Source organism: Hyla sarda, unplaced genomic scaffold (assembly GCF_029499605.1).
Source record: "Hyla sarda isolate aHylSar1 unplaced genomic scaffold, aHylSar1.hap1 scaffold_91, whole genome shotgun sequence".
Classification (NCBI taxonomy): domain Eukaryota; kingdom Metazoa; phylum Chordata; class Amphibia; order Anura; family Hylidae; genus Hyla; species Hyla sarda.
The window spans coordinates 407,788-421,781 of NW_026610938.1; the positions used below are offsets into that span (position 1 = coordinate 407,788).

Here is a 13,994-nt window from a genome sequence, read left to right on the forward strand (position 1 = left end):
GTGCATGGAAAATTGTCTGGCAGCCTCCCTGACAGCAAGCAGTGATAGTGCCCATGAAGGGCACCTTGTTGGGCCCGCCCCTTTCACGGTTATCGCTTCTCGGCCTTTTGGCTAAGATCAAGTGTAGTATCTGTTCTTATCAGTTTAATATCTGATACGTCCCCTATCTGGGGACCATATATTAAATGGATTTTTGAGAACGGGGGCCGATTTCGAAGCTTGCTTCCGTCGCCCTATGCATTGACCCGATATGGCAGTATCTTCGGGTACAGTGCACCACCCCCTTACAGGGTTAAAAAGAAAGATTCCTACTTTCATTGCTACCTGCTTGCTGGCTAGCCAGCTAGCCAGCCCTGTGGGCCTTGCTGCTGCTGCAGCCAAAAAACAAAAGGTGGTGCTTCTGCTGCTTCTGCTTCTGCTTGTGTCTGGCCGCTGTTGGAGCGTCCAGGCACAGGACTTCTGCTGCTGCTGACTAAATGGCCTCCTTAATTGGATCATTTGAGTAGCCAGCACACCTGTGCAGGTAGGGCATGACATGATAGGCAGCTGCCTTGATAGCGGGTGGGTGCTGAATGTTCCTAATTGACAAAATAAGATTAATGCTTATGAAGAAATATAAAATCTCATCCCTTCCCCAATATCGCGCCACACCCCTACCCCTTAATTCCCTGGTTGAACTTGATGGACATATGTCTTTTTTCGACCGTACTAACTATGTAACTATGTAACATAACATGGGGGGGGGGGGGGGTCTCCTGGCTGTTCACACAGGTGTGTCATTGCTGTACATTGACCATGCATTGCTTCTGTGGTATTGCAAAGGCAAAGACAAATGCTTCCAGCCATCCATTGCACTAATGGATTGGTCATCAGCTGGCTGTCTATGTCCCGCATCAATATAGACCAAAGTACAGAGGGTTAGGCTATGCTATTGTGCACCTACCTGATGCATCAGAAGGTGCGAGGCCCTTGCTAAATTCTGTGCACAGACTTTGAGATCTATACTTTAGACTGTATCTAAACCTGCTCCAACATGGACTGACATTCTGGCCTACTTTCAGCCGATGCGACTTGTCTGTCGCTGAACAGTCGCTTTTTATGTATTCAGCACCTATGTATAATGTTGTAAAAATGCTCTAGAAGCTAAAGTCGCAGAAATGTCACACATATTTGGCCTGCAACTTTCTGTGCGACAAATTCAGACAGGAAAAATCAGTATAAATCCTTAGAAAATTATCCCCCAGTGTCTCCATCTGCTGGCGGTATTGAATAAGCATTGCTGCACTGATGGGGTATGCATTAGACGAAAAAAAAGAAGAAAAAGAAGAATAATACGCCCAGAAAAGAGGCGAAAAGGAGAAAAACGTAAAAAAACTTGAAAAAAAAGTAAGAGGAAGAGAAGGGAAAAAAAGGTGGAAATGGGTTTAAAAGTGATTTCGGCGGAGAAATATATATATATATATATATATATATATATATATATATATATATATATATATACGCGCACACACACACATATATATAAACGTATTCTCCGTTGAGATATTGCAGCCGCTGCTGTGTCCAGGCCCAGGAGCCTTAGCACTGTGCTGTGATGTCACTCAATACCACTGACATCACTAGGTGTAAACAACATCTCTCCTTTGCTGTGTATGTGACTATGGAGCTGTTTGGTGATGTCGTCTATTATGGCCTTCATAGAAGCAACAGGAGATTGTTGCATCCATCTAGAACCCTCAGAACTACAGTGCTATGATGTCACTCACTTCCACAGGCCTTGCAGAGTGTAAACAACAACAACCCAGCTTTGTTGTGTATGTAACCATAGGGATTTGTGATGTCACCTAGAACCTTCACAGCAGCGACAGCTTTATGAGGAGCATCAGCACTGCTCTGCCTGAGCAGAACCATCACCGCCATAGGTTGTCAAATAACCCGGGTTTAACCCACACAGGTAAGTCCAATGGGGTGCAGGCATGTCCTCTATGCTTACAGCTTCCCGTGGGTGTTGGTTTGATACCGTTTGGGGACAGCCAAGGAGGCATCTGCAGGCAACAAAGGTAGGTGTGTGCTTGTGTGTGTGTTTCCTATGCAGATCCTAAGCCCAGTGTCACATGCAAGTAGGAGGAGTAAGAAGGGTTCCTGGCAAATCCGGGTTATGGATTGCATTTAAAAAGGCCCCGTGGGAGTGCAATGGGCCCCTGTCTTGCTGCTTAGCAATAATGGTATGGGTTTAGGTTCTGCTGTGTGTACTGGTGGTTGACTGCCCCCCAGCCCAGAGTGTGCATGGAAAATTGTCTGGCAGCCTCCCTGACAGCAAGCAGTGATAGTGCCCATGAAGGGCACCTTGTTGGGCCCGCCCCTTTCACGGTTATCGCTTCTCGGCCTTTTGGCTAAGATCAAGTGTAGTATCTGTTCTTATCAGTTTAATATCTGATACGTCCCCTATCTGGGGACCATATATTAAATGGATTTTTGAGAACGGGGGCCGATTTCGAAGCTTGCTTCCGTCGCCCTATGCATTGACCCGATATGGCAGTATCTTCGGGTACAGTGCACCACCCCCTTACAGGGTTAAAAAGAAAGATTCCTACTTTCATTGCTACCTGCTTGCTGGCTAGCCAGCTAGCCAGCCCTGTGGGCCTTGCTGCTGCTGCAGCCAAAAAACAAAAGGTGGTGCTGCTGCTGCTTCTGCTGCTTCTGCTTCTGCTTGTGTCTGGCCGCTGTTGGAGCGTCCAGGCACAGGACTTCTGCTGCTGCTGACTAAATGGCCTCCTTAATTGGATCATTTGAGTAGCCAGCACACCTGTGCAGGTAGGGCATGACATGATAGGCAGCTGCCTTGATAGCGGGTGGGTGCTGAATGTTCCTAATTGACAAAATAAGATTAATGCTTATGAAGAAATATAAAATCTCATCCCTTCCCCAATATCGCGCCACACCCCTACCCCTTAATTCCCTGGTTGAACTTGATGGACATATGTCTTTTTTCGACCGTACTAACTATGTAACTATGTAACATAACATGGGGGGGGGAGGGGGGGGGTCTCCTGGCTGTTCACACAGGTGTGTCATTGCTGTACATTGACCATGCATTGCTTCTGTGGTATTGCAAAGGCAAAGACAAATGCTTCCAGCCATCCATTGCACTAATGGATTGGTCATCAGCTGGCTGTCTATGTCCCGCATCAATATAGACCAAAGTACAGAGGGTTAGGCTATGCTATTGTGCACCTACCTGATGCATCAGAAGGTGCGAGGCCCTTGCTAAATTCTGTGCACAGACTTTGAGATCTATACTTTAGACTGTATCTAAACCTGCTCCAACATGGACTGACATTCTGGCCTACTTTCAGCCGATGCGACTTGTCTGTCGCTGAACAGTCGCTTTTTATGTATTCAGCACCTATGTATAATGTTGTAAAAATGCTCTAGAAGCTAAAGTCGCAGAAATGTCACACATATTTGGCCTGCAACTTTCTGTGCGACAAATTCAGACAGGAAAAATCAGTATAAATCCTTAGAAAATTATCCCCCAGTGTCTCCATCTGCTGGCGGTATTGAATAAGCATTGCTGCACTGATGGGGTATGCATTAGACGAAAAAAAAGAAGATAAAGAAAAATAATACGCCCAGAAAAGAGGCGAAAAGGAGAAAAACGTAAAAAAACGTGAAAAAAATGTAAGAGGAAGAGAAGGGAGAAAAAGGTGGAAATGGGTTTAAAAGTGATTTCGGCGGAGAAATATATATATATATATATATATATATATATATATATATTTATACGCGCACACACACACATATATATAAACGTATTCTCCGTTGAGATATTGCAGCCGCTGCTGTGTCCAGGCCCAGGAGCCTTAGCACTGTGCTGTGATGTCACTCAATACCACTGACATCACTAGGTGTAAACAACATCTCTCCTTTGCTGTGTATGTGACTATGGAGCTGTTTGGTGATGTCGTCTATTATGGCCTTCATAGAAGCAACAGGAGATTGTTGCATCCATCTAGAACCCTCAGAACTACAGTGCTATGATGTCACTCACTTCCACAGGCCTTGCAGAGTGTAAACAACAACAACCCAGCTTTGTTGTGTATGTAACCATAGGGATTTGTGATGTCACCTAGAACCTTCACAGCAGCGACAGCTTTATGAGGAGCATCAGCACTGCTCTGCCTGAGCAGAACCATCACCGCCATAGGTTGTCAAATAACCCGGGTTTAACCCACACAGGTAAGTCCAATGGGGTGCAGGCATGTCCTCTATGCTTACAGCTTCCTGTGGGTGTTGGTTTGATACCGTTTGGGGACAGCCAAGGAGGCATCTGCAGGCAACAAAGGTAGGTGTGTGCTTGTGTGTGTGTTTCCTATGCAGATCCTAAGCCCAGTGTCACATGCAAGTAGGAGGAGTAAGAAGGGTTCCTGGCAAATCCGGGTTATGGATTGCATTTAAAAAGGCCCCGTGGGAGTGCAATGGGCCCCTGTCTTGCTGCTTAGCAATAATGGTATGGGTTTAGGTTCTGCTGTGTGTACTGGTGGTTGACTGCCCCCCAGCCCAGAGTGTGCATGGAAAATTGTCTGGCAGCCTCCCTGACAGCAAGCAGTGATAGTGCCCATGAAGGGCACCTTGTTGGGCCCGCCCCTTTCACGGTTATCGCTTCTCGGCCTTTTGGCTAAGATGAAGTGTAGTATCTGTTCTTATCAGTTTAATATCTGATACGTCCCCTATCTGGGGACCATATATTAAATGGATTTTTGAGAACGGGGGCCGATTTCGAAGCTTGCTTCCGTCGCCCTATGCATTGACCCGATATGGCAGTATCTTCGGGTACAGTGCACCACCCCCTTACAGGGTTAAAAAGAAAGATTCCTACTTTCATTGCTACCTGCTTGCTGGCTAGCCAGCTAGCCAGCCCTGTGGGCCTTGCTGCTGCTGCAGCCAAAAAACAAAAGGTGGTGCTGCTGCTGCTTCTGCTGCTTCTGCTTCTGCTTGTGTCTGGCCGCTGTTGGAGCGTCCAGGCACAGGACTTCTGCTGCTGCTGACTAAATGGCCTCCTTAATTGGATCATTTGAGTAGCCAGCACACCTGTGCAGGTAGGGCATGACATGATAGGCAGCTGCCTTGATAGCGGGTGGGTGCTGAATGTTCCTAATTGACAAAATAAGATTAATGCTTATGAAGAAATATAAAATCTCATCCCTTCCCCAATATCGCGCCACACCCCTACCCCTTAATTCCCTGGTTGAACTTGATGGACATATGTCTTTTTTCGACCGTACTAACTATGTAACTATGTAACATAACATGGGGGGGGGGGGGGGGGTCTCCTGGCTGTTCACACAGGTGTGTCATTGCTGTACATTGACCATGCATTGCTTCTGTGGTATTGCAAAGGCAAAGACAAATGCTTCCAGCCATCCATTGCACTAATGGATTGGTCATCAGCTGGCTGTCTATGTCCCGCATCAATATAGACCAAAGTACAGAGGGTTAGGCTATGCTATTGTGCACCTACCTGATGCATCAGAAGGTGCGAGGCCCTTGCTAAATTCTGTGCACAGACTTTGAGATCTATACTTTAGACTGTATCTAAACCTGCTCCAACATGGACTGACATTCTGGCCTACTTTCAGCCGATGCGACTTGTCTGTCGCTGAACAGTCGCTTTTTATGTATTCAGCACCTATGTATAATGTTGTAAAAATGCTCTAGAAGCTAAAGTCGCAGAAATGTCACACATATTTGGCCTGCAACTTTCTGTGCGACAAATTCAGACAGGAAAAATCAGTATAAATCCTTAGAAAATTATCCCCCAGTGTCTCCATCTGCTGGCGGTATTGAATAAGCATTGCTGCACTGATGGGGTATGCATTAGATGAAGAAAAAGAAGAATAATACGCCCAGAAAAGAGGCGAAAAGGAGAAAAACGTAAAAAAACGTGAAAAAAAAGTAAGAGGAAGAGAAGGGAAAAAAAGGTGGAAATGGGTTTAAAAGTGATTTCGGCGGAGAAATATATATATATATATATATATATATATATATATACGCGCACACACACACATATATATAAACGTATTCTCCGTTGAGATATTGCAGCCGCTGCTGTGTCCAGGCCCAGGAGCCTTAGCACTGTGCTGTGATGTCACTCAATACCACTGACATCACTAGGTGTAAACAACATCTCTCCTTTGCTGTGTATGTGACTATGGAGCTGTTTGGTGATGTCGTCTATTATGGCCTTCATAGAAGCAACAGGAGATTGTTGCATCCATCTAGAACCCTCAGAACTACAGTGCTATGATGTCACTCACTTCCACAGGCCTTGCAGAGTGTAAACAACAACAACCCAGCTTTGTTGTGTATGTAACCATAGGGATTTGTGATGTCACCTAGAACCTTCACAGCAGCGACAGCTTTATGAGGAGCATCAGCACTGCTCTGCCTGAGCAGAACCATCACCGCCATAGGTTGTCAAATAACCCGGGTTTAACCCACACAGGTAAGTCCAATGGGGTGCAGGCATGTCCTCTATGCTTACAGCTTCCCGTGGGTGTTGGTTTGATACCGTTTGGGGACAGCCAAGGAGGCATCTGCAGGCAACAAAGGTAGGTGTGTGCTTGTGTGTGTGTTTCCTATGCAGATCCTAAGCCCAGTGTCACATGCAAGTAGGAGGAGTAAGAAGGGTTCCTGGCAAATCCGGGTTATGGATTGCATTTAAAAAGGCCCCGTGGGAGTGCAATGGGCCCCTGTCTTGCTGCTTAGCAATAATGGTATGGGTTTAGGTTCTGCTGTGTGTACTGGTGGTTGACTGCCCCCCAGCCCAGAGTGTGCATGGAAAATTGTCTGGCAGCCTCCCTGACAGCAAGCAGTGATAGTGCCCATGAAGGGCACCTTGTTGGGCCCGCCCCTTTCACGGTTATCGCTTCTCGGCCTTTTGGCTAAGATCAAGTGTAGTATCTGTTCTTATCAGTTTAAAAGCTCAGAAAGCTCACGATGGAAGGCAAGGCACTTGTCCTGCGGAGTGAAGTTTTGCCTGTGCTCCAATATACCGCACAGGCCTGGCCTCCCCATACCACCGTTTGCAAGGCCATCACCCGGACAGTGTTTGGCTTCGTCTGGGGCAAAATGGACAGAGTCAAGAGGACCGTGATGTACAAGGAACCCCGCAAGGGTGGGAAGGGAATACCCGACATCCCCGCTCTGCTGAGGGCCTCCTTTGCATGTGTCACGGTGCAGCGGACTCTTGTAGAAAAGACTGGCTCAGCGGGCAGGTCCATGTCTCGCTTGCTTCTCATGCCCCTCTGGAGACAGCTGGGCTGGGACAAGTGGGACAGCTCCATCCCTTACAACTGGAACACTCCCTGGTTCTATGGGGATGTTGTCCGGTTTGTGAGGGAGCACCAGCTGGAAGGACTGAAACCAGACCTATGGAAGCCAAAGACAATCCACAAGCTCATCCGAGCTAAGGACTCGACCGAGCTGGTTCCGGGACTCCCCGCAGCCACTGCAGAGACAGTTTGGAACAATGTGGCCTCAAAGCGGCTTACCAATGGACACAAGGACTTGTCGTGGATGGCCGTCATGGGAGGTCTCTCTCTCAGGTCATTCATGCATGCCCGCAACCTGTGCAAGACCCGGTACTGCCCCCGTTGCCCCTACGTGGAGGAAACATCTTTCCACGTGTTTTGGCAGTGCCCCTTTGCACAGGGTCTGTTGGACGCCCTAGAACAGGAACTCAGAGACTCAGTGCCCAGGAGCTGCCTATCGTACCATTCGGTGCTTTACGGCCTGTTCCCTGGGACCCACGACGTGGAGGCCATCCAGGAGGCCTGGCGCCTTATGAACTGTTTTAAGGACGCAGTGTGGCTTGCCAGGAACCGCCTCGTGATCAACAGGGAAAACATGTCCGTCCGGGACTGCCGCAGGTTCATCAAGAACCTGCTTAGAGACTATTCCATCTTGGACAGCTCGGCCGTTGATGAGGAAGAAGAGGAGTGAAGACCCCTCTCCTTCTCCCATGTCTCCCTGAAGATACAGCCCAACAGTTTGGCCCTGTGATCCGCCCCCTCCCTACCCCCACATAGTCGCCCACACCCCTACCCCGATCACAGATTGTATTATTTGGTTTTTGTTTGATCTCTTGTGCCTTTATATTGCAGGATTGAGCTGAATGTTAGAGTAGCATGGTGTGCGATGTATAGCTTAGGGAACCTTTGCTGTGTATTGTACTATCATGCTTTGTGTGACTGTAATTTATTGTACGACTTGTAATGACTGAACGGAAAATAAAGCTCTTTCAATCAAAAATCTGTTCTTATCAGTTTAATATCTGATACGTCCCCTATCTGGGGACCATATATTAAATGGATTTTTGAGAACGGGGGCCGATTTCGAAGCTTGCTTCCGTCGCCCTATGCATTGACCCGATATGGCAGTATCTTCGGGTACAGTGCACCACCCCCTTACAGGGTTAAAAAGAAAGATTCCTACTTTCATTGCTACCTGCTTGCTGGCTAGCCAGCTAGCCAGCCCTGTGGGCCTTGCTGCTGCTGCAGCCAAAAAACAAAAGGTGGTGCTGCTGCTGCTTCTGCTGCTTCTGCTTCTGCTTGTGTCTGGCCGCTGTTGGAGCGTCCAGGCACAGGACTTCTGCTGCTGCTGACTAAATGGCCTCCTTAATTGGATCATTTGAGTAGCCAGCACACCTGTGCAGGTAGGGCATGACATGATAGGCAGCTGCCTTGATAGCGGGTGGGTGCTGAATGTTCCTAATTGACAAAATAAGATTAATGCTTATGAAGAAATATAAAATCTCATCCCTTCCCCAATATCGCGCCACACCCCTACCCCTTAATTCCCTGGTTGAACTTGATGGACATATGTCTTTTTTCGACCGTACTAACTATGTAACTATGTAACATAACATGGGGGGGGGGGGGGTCTCCTGGCTGTTCACACAGGTGTGTCATTGCTGTACATTGACCATGCATTGCTTCTGTGGTATTGCAAAGGCAAAGACAAATGCTTCCAGCCATCCATTGCACTAATGGATTGGTCATCAGCTGGCTGTCTATGTCCCGCATCAATATAGACCAAAGTACAGAGGGTTAGGCTATGCTATTGTGCACCTACCTGATGCATCAGAAGGTGCGAGGCCCTTGCTAAATTCTGTGCACAGACTTTGAGATCTATACTTTAGACTGTATCTAAACCTGCTCCAACATGGACTGACATTCTGGCCTACTTTCAGCCGATGCGACTTGTCTGTCGCTGAACAGTCGCTTTTTATGTATTCAGCACCTATGTATAATGTTGTAAAAATGCTCTAGAAGCTAAAGTCGCAGAAATGTCACACATATTTGGCCTGCAACTTTCTGTGCGACAAATTCAGACAGGAAAAATCAGTATAAATCCTTAGAAAATTATCCCCCAGTGTCTCCATCTGCTGGCGGTATTGAATAAGCATTGCTGCACTGATGGGGTATGCATTAGACGAAAAAAAAGAAGAAAAAGAAGAATAATACGCCCAGAAAAGAGGCGAAAAGGAGAAAAACGTAAAAAAACGTGAAAAAAAAGTAAGAGGAAGAGAAGGGAGAAAAAGGTGGAAATGGGTTTAAAAGTGATTTCGGCGGAGAAATATATATATATATATATATATATATATATATATATATATATACACGCGCACACACACACATATATATAAACGTATTCTCCGTTGAGATATTGCAGCCGCTGCTGTGTCCAGGCCCAGGAGCCTTAGCACTGTGCTGTGATGTCACTCAATACCACTGACATCACTAGGTGTAAACAACATCTCTCCTTTGCTGTGTATGTGACTATGGAGCTGTTTGGTGATGTCGTCTATTATGGCCTTCATAGAAGCAACAGGAGATTGTTGCATCCATCTAGAACCCTCAGAACTACAGTGCTATGATGTCACTCACTTCCACAGGCCTTGCAGAGTGTAAACAACAACAACCCAGCTTTGTTGTGTATGTAACCATAGGGATTTGTGATGTCACCTAGAACCTTCACAGCAGCGACAGCTTTATGAGGAGCATCAGCACTGCTCTGCCTGAGCAGAACCATCACCGCCATAGGTTGTCAAATAACCCGGGTTTAACCCACACAGGTAAGTCCAATGGGGTGCAGGCATGTCCTCTATGCTTACAGCTTCCCGTGGGTGTTGGTTTGATACCGTTTGGGGACAGCCAAGGAGGCATCTGCAGGCAACAAAGGTAGGTGTGTGCTTGTGTGTGTGTTTCCTATGCAGATCCTAAGCCCAGTGTCACATGCAAGTAGGAGGAGTAAGAAGGGTTCCTGGCAAATCCGGGTTATGGATTGCATTTAAAAAGGCCCCGTGGGAGTGCAATGGGCCCCTGTCTTGCTGCTTAGCAATAATGGTATGGGTTTAGGTTCTGCTGTGTGTACTGGTGGTTGACTGCCCCCCAGCCCAGAGTGTGCATGGAAAATTGTCTGGCAGCCTCCCTGACAGCAAGCAGTGATAGTGCCCATGAAGGGCACCTTGTTGGGCCCGCCCCTTTCACGGTTATCGCTTCTCGGCCTTTTGGCTAAGATCAAGTGTAGTATCTGTTCTTATCAGTTTAATATCTGATACGTCCCCTATCTGGGGACCATATATTAAATGGATTTTTGAGAACGGGGGCCGATTTCGAAGCTTGCTTCCGTCGCCCTATGCATTGACCCGATATGGCAGTATCTTCGGGTACAGTGCACCACCCCCTTACAGGGTTAAAAAGAAAGATTCCTACTTTCATTGCTACCTGCTTGCTGGCTAGCCAGCTAGCCAGCCCTGTGGGCCTTGCTGCTGCTGCAGCCAAAAAACAAAAGGTGGTGCTGCTGCTGCTTCTGCTGCTTCTGCTTCTGCTTGTGTCTGGCCGCTGTTGGAGCGTCCAGGCACAGGACTTCTGCTGCTGCTGACTAAATGGCCTCCTTAATTGGATCATTTGAGTAGCCAGCACACCTGTGCAGGTAGGGCATGACATGATAGGCAGCTGCCTTGATAGCGGGTGGGTGCTGAATGTTCCTAATTGACAAAATAAGATTAATGCTTATGAAGAAATATAAAATCTCATCCCTTCCCCAATATCGCGCCACACCCCTACCCCTTAATTCCCTGGTTGAACTTGATGGATATATGTCTTTTTTCGACCGTACTAACTATGTAACTATGTAACATAACATGGGGGGGGTCTCCTGGCTGTTCACACAGGTGTGTCATTGCTGTACATTGACCATGCATTGCTTCTGTGGTATTGCAAAGGCAAAGACAAATGCTTCCAGCCATCCATTGCACTAATGGATTGGTCATCAGCTGGCTGACTATGTCCCGCATCAATATAGACCAAAGTACAGAGGGTTAGGCTATGCTATTGTGCACCTACCTGATGCATCAGAAGGTGCGAGGCCCTTGCTAAATTCTGTGCACAGACTTTGAGATCTATACTTTAGACTGTATCTAAACCTGCTCCAACATGGACTGACATTCTGGCCTACTTTCAGCCGATGCGACTTGTCTGTCGCTGAACAGTCGCTTTTTATGTATTCAGCACCTATGTATAATGTTGTAAAAATGCTCTAGAAGCTAAAGTCGCAGAAATGTCACACATATTTGGCCTGCAACTTTCTGTGCGACAAATTCAGACAGGAAAAATCAGTATAAATCCTTAGAAAATTATCCCCCAGTGTCTCCATCTGCTGGCGGTATTGAATAAGCATTGCTGCACTGATGGGGTATGCATTAGACGAAAAAAAAGAAGAAAAAGAAGAATAATACGCCCAGAAAAGAGGCGAAAAGGAGAAAAACGTAAAAAAACGTGAAAAAAAAGTAAGAGGAAGAGAAGGGAAAAAAAGGTGGAAATGGGTTTAAAAGTGATTTCGGCGGAGAAATATATATATATATATATATATATATATATATATATATATATATATATACGCGCACACACACACATATATATAAACGTATTCTCCGTTGAGATATTGCAGCCGCTGCTGTGTCCAGGCCCAGGAGCCTTAGCACTGTGCTGTGATGTCACTCAATACCACTGACATCACTAGGTGTAAACAACATCTCTCCTTTGCTGTGTATGTGACTATGGAGCTGTTTGGTGATGTCGTCTATTATGGCCTTCATAGAAGCAACAGGAGATTGTTGCATCCATCTAGAACCCTCAGAACTACAGTGCTATGATGTCACTCACTTCCACAGGCCTTGCAGAGTGTAAACAACAACAACCCAGCTTTGTTGTGTATGTAACCATAGGGATTTGTGATGTCACCTAGAACCTTCACAGCAGCGACAGCTTTATGAGGAGCATCAGCACTGCTCTGCCTGAGCAGAACCATCACCGCCATAGGTTGTCAAATAACCCGGGTTTAACCCACACAGGTAAGTCCAATGGGGTGCAGGCATGTCCTCTATGCTTACAGCTTCCCGTGGGTGTTGGTTTGATACCGTTTGGGGACAGCCAAGGAGGCATCTGCAGGCAACAAAGGTAGGTGTGTGCTTGTGTGTGTGTTTCCTATGCAGATCCTAAGCCCAGTGTCACATGCAAGTAGGAGGAGTAAGAAGGGTTCCTGGCAAATCCGGGTTATGGATTGCATTTAAAAAGGCCCCGTGGGAGTGCAATGGGCCCCTGTCTTGCTGCTTAGCAATAATGGTATGGGTTTAGGTTCTGCTGTGTGTACTGGTGGTTGACTGCCCCCCAGCCCAGAGTGTGCATGGAAAATTGTCTGGCAGCCTCCCTGACAGCAAGCAGTGATAGTGCCCATGAAGGGCACCTTGTTGGGCCCGCCCCTTTCACGGTTATCGCTTCTCGGCCTTTTGGCTAAGATCAAGTGTAGTATCTGTTCTTATCAGTTTAATATCTGATACGTCCCCTATCTGGGGACCATATATTAAATGGATTTTTGAGAACGGGGGCCGATTTCGAAGCTTGCTTCCGTCGCCCTATGCATTGACCCGATATGGCAGTATCTTCGGGTACAGTGCACCACCCCCTTACAGGGTTAAAAAGAAAGATTCCTACTTTCATTGCTACCTGCTTGCTGGCTAGCCAGCTAGCCAGCCCTGTGGGCCTTGCTGCTGCTGCAGCCAAAAAACAAAAGGTGGTGCTGCTGCTGCTTCTGCTGCTTCTGCTTCTGCTTGTGTCTGGCCGCTGTTGGAGCGTCCAGGCACAGGACTTCTGCTGCTGCTGACTAAATGGCCTCCTTAATTGGATCATTTGAGTAGCCAGCACACCTGTGCAGGTAGGGCATGACATGATAGGCAGCTGCCTTGATAGCGGGTGGGTGCTGAATGTTCCTAATTGACAAAATAAGATTAATGCTTATGAAGAAATATAAAATCTCATCCCTTCCCCAATATCGCGCCACACCCCTACCCCTTAATTCCCTGGTTGAACTTGATGGACATATGTCTTTTTTCGACCGTACTAACTATGTAACTATGTAACATAACATGGGGGGGGGGGGTCTCCTGGCTGTTCACACAGGTGTGTCATTGCTGTACATTGACCATGCATTGCTTCTGTGGTATTGCAAAGGCAAAGACAAATGCTTCCAGCCATCCATTGCACTAATGGATTGGTCATCAGCTGGCTGTCTATGTCCCGCATCAATATAGACCAAAGTACAGAGGGTTAGGCTATGCTATTGTGCACCTACCTGATGCATCAGAAGGTGCGAGGCCCTTGCTAAATTCTGTGCACAGACTTTGAGATCTATACTTTAGACTGTATCTAAACCTGCTCCAACATGGACTGACATTCTGGCCTACTTTCAGCCGATGCGACTTGTCTGTCGCTGAACAGTCGCTTTTTATGTATTCAGCACCTATGTATAATGTTGTAAAAATGCTCTAGAAGCTAAAGTCGCAGAAATGTCACACATATTTGGCCTGCAACTTTCTGTGCGACAAATTCAGACAGGAAAAATCAGTATAAATCCTTAGAAAATTATCCCCC

General features: G+C 46.8%; 5 non-coding genes and 2 pseudogenes across 5 annotated transcripts; all 7 read left to right on the forward strand.

Annotated features, from left to right (window-relative positions):
- The first annotated feature begins 91 nt into the window (after positions 1-91).
- LOC130349128 (U2 spliceosomal RNA) lies at positions 92-282 on the forward strand. Its single transcript, XR_008886531.1, has one exon. It is a non-coding gene; the product is annotated as a U2 spliceosomal RNA (small nuclear RNA).
- A 2,091-nt stretch (positions 283-2,373) lies between these two features.
- LOC130349129 (U2 spliceosomal RNA) lies at positions 2,374-2,564 on the forward strand. The gene has a single exon (XR_008886532.1). It is a non-coding gene; the product is annotated as a U2 spliceosomal RNA (small nuclear RNA).
- A 2,094-nt stretch (positions 2,565-4,658) lies between these two features.
- On the forward strand, positions 4,659-4,849 carry LOC130349261 (U2 spliceosomal RNA). The gene has a single exon (XR_008886651.1). It is a non-coding gene; the product is annotated as a U2 spliceosomal RNA (small nuclear RNA).
- Positions 4,850-6,924: 2,075 nt separating this feature from the next.
- Positions 6,925-7,102, forward strand: LOC130349301 (U2 spliceosomal RNA; annotated as a pseudogene).
- Positions 7,103-8,293: 1,191 nt separating this feature from the next.
- On the forward strand, positions 8,294-8,466 carry LOC130349269 (U2 spliceosomal RNA; annotated as a pseudogene).
- A 2,091-nt stretch (positions 8,467-10,557) lies between these two features.
- LOC130349130 (U2 spliceosomal RNA) lies at positions 10,558-10,748 on the forward strand. Its single transcript, XR_008886533.1, has one exon. It is a non-coding gene; the product is annotated as a U2 spliceosomal RNA (small nuclear RNA).
- A 2,089-nt stretch (positions 10,749-12,837) lies between these two features.
- On the forward strand, positions 12,838-13,028 carry LOC130349131 (U2 spliceosomal RNA). Its single transcript, XR_008886534.1, has one exon. It is a non-coding gene; the product is annotated as a U2 spliceosomal RNA (small nuclear RNA).
- Positions 13,029-13,994: the final 966 nt, after the last annotated feature.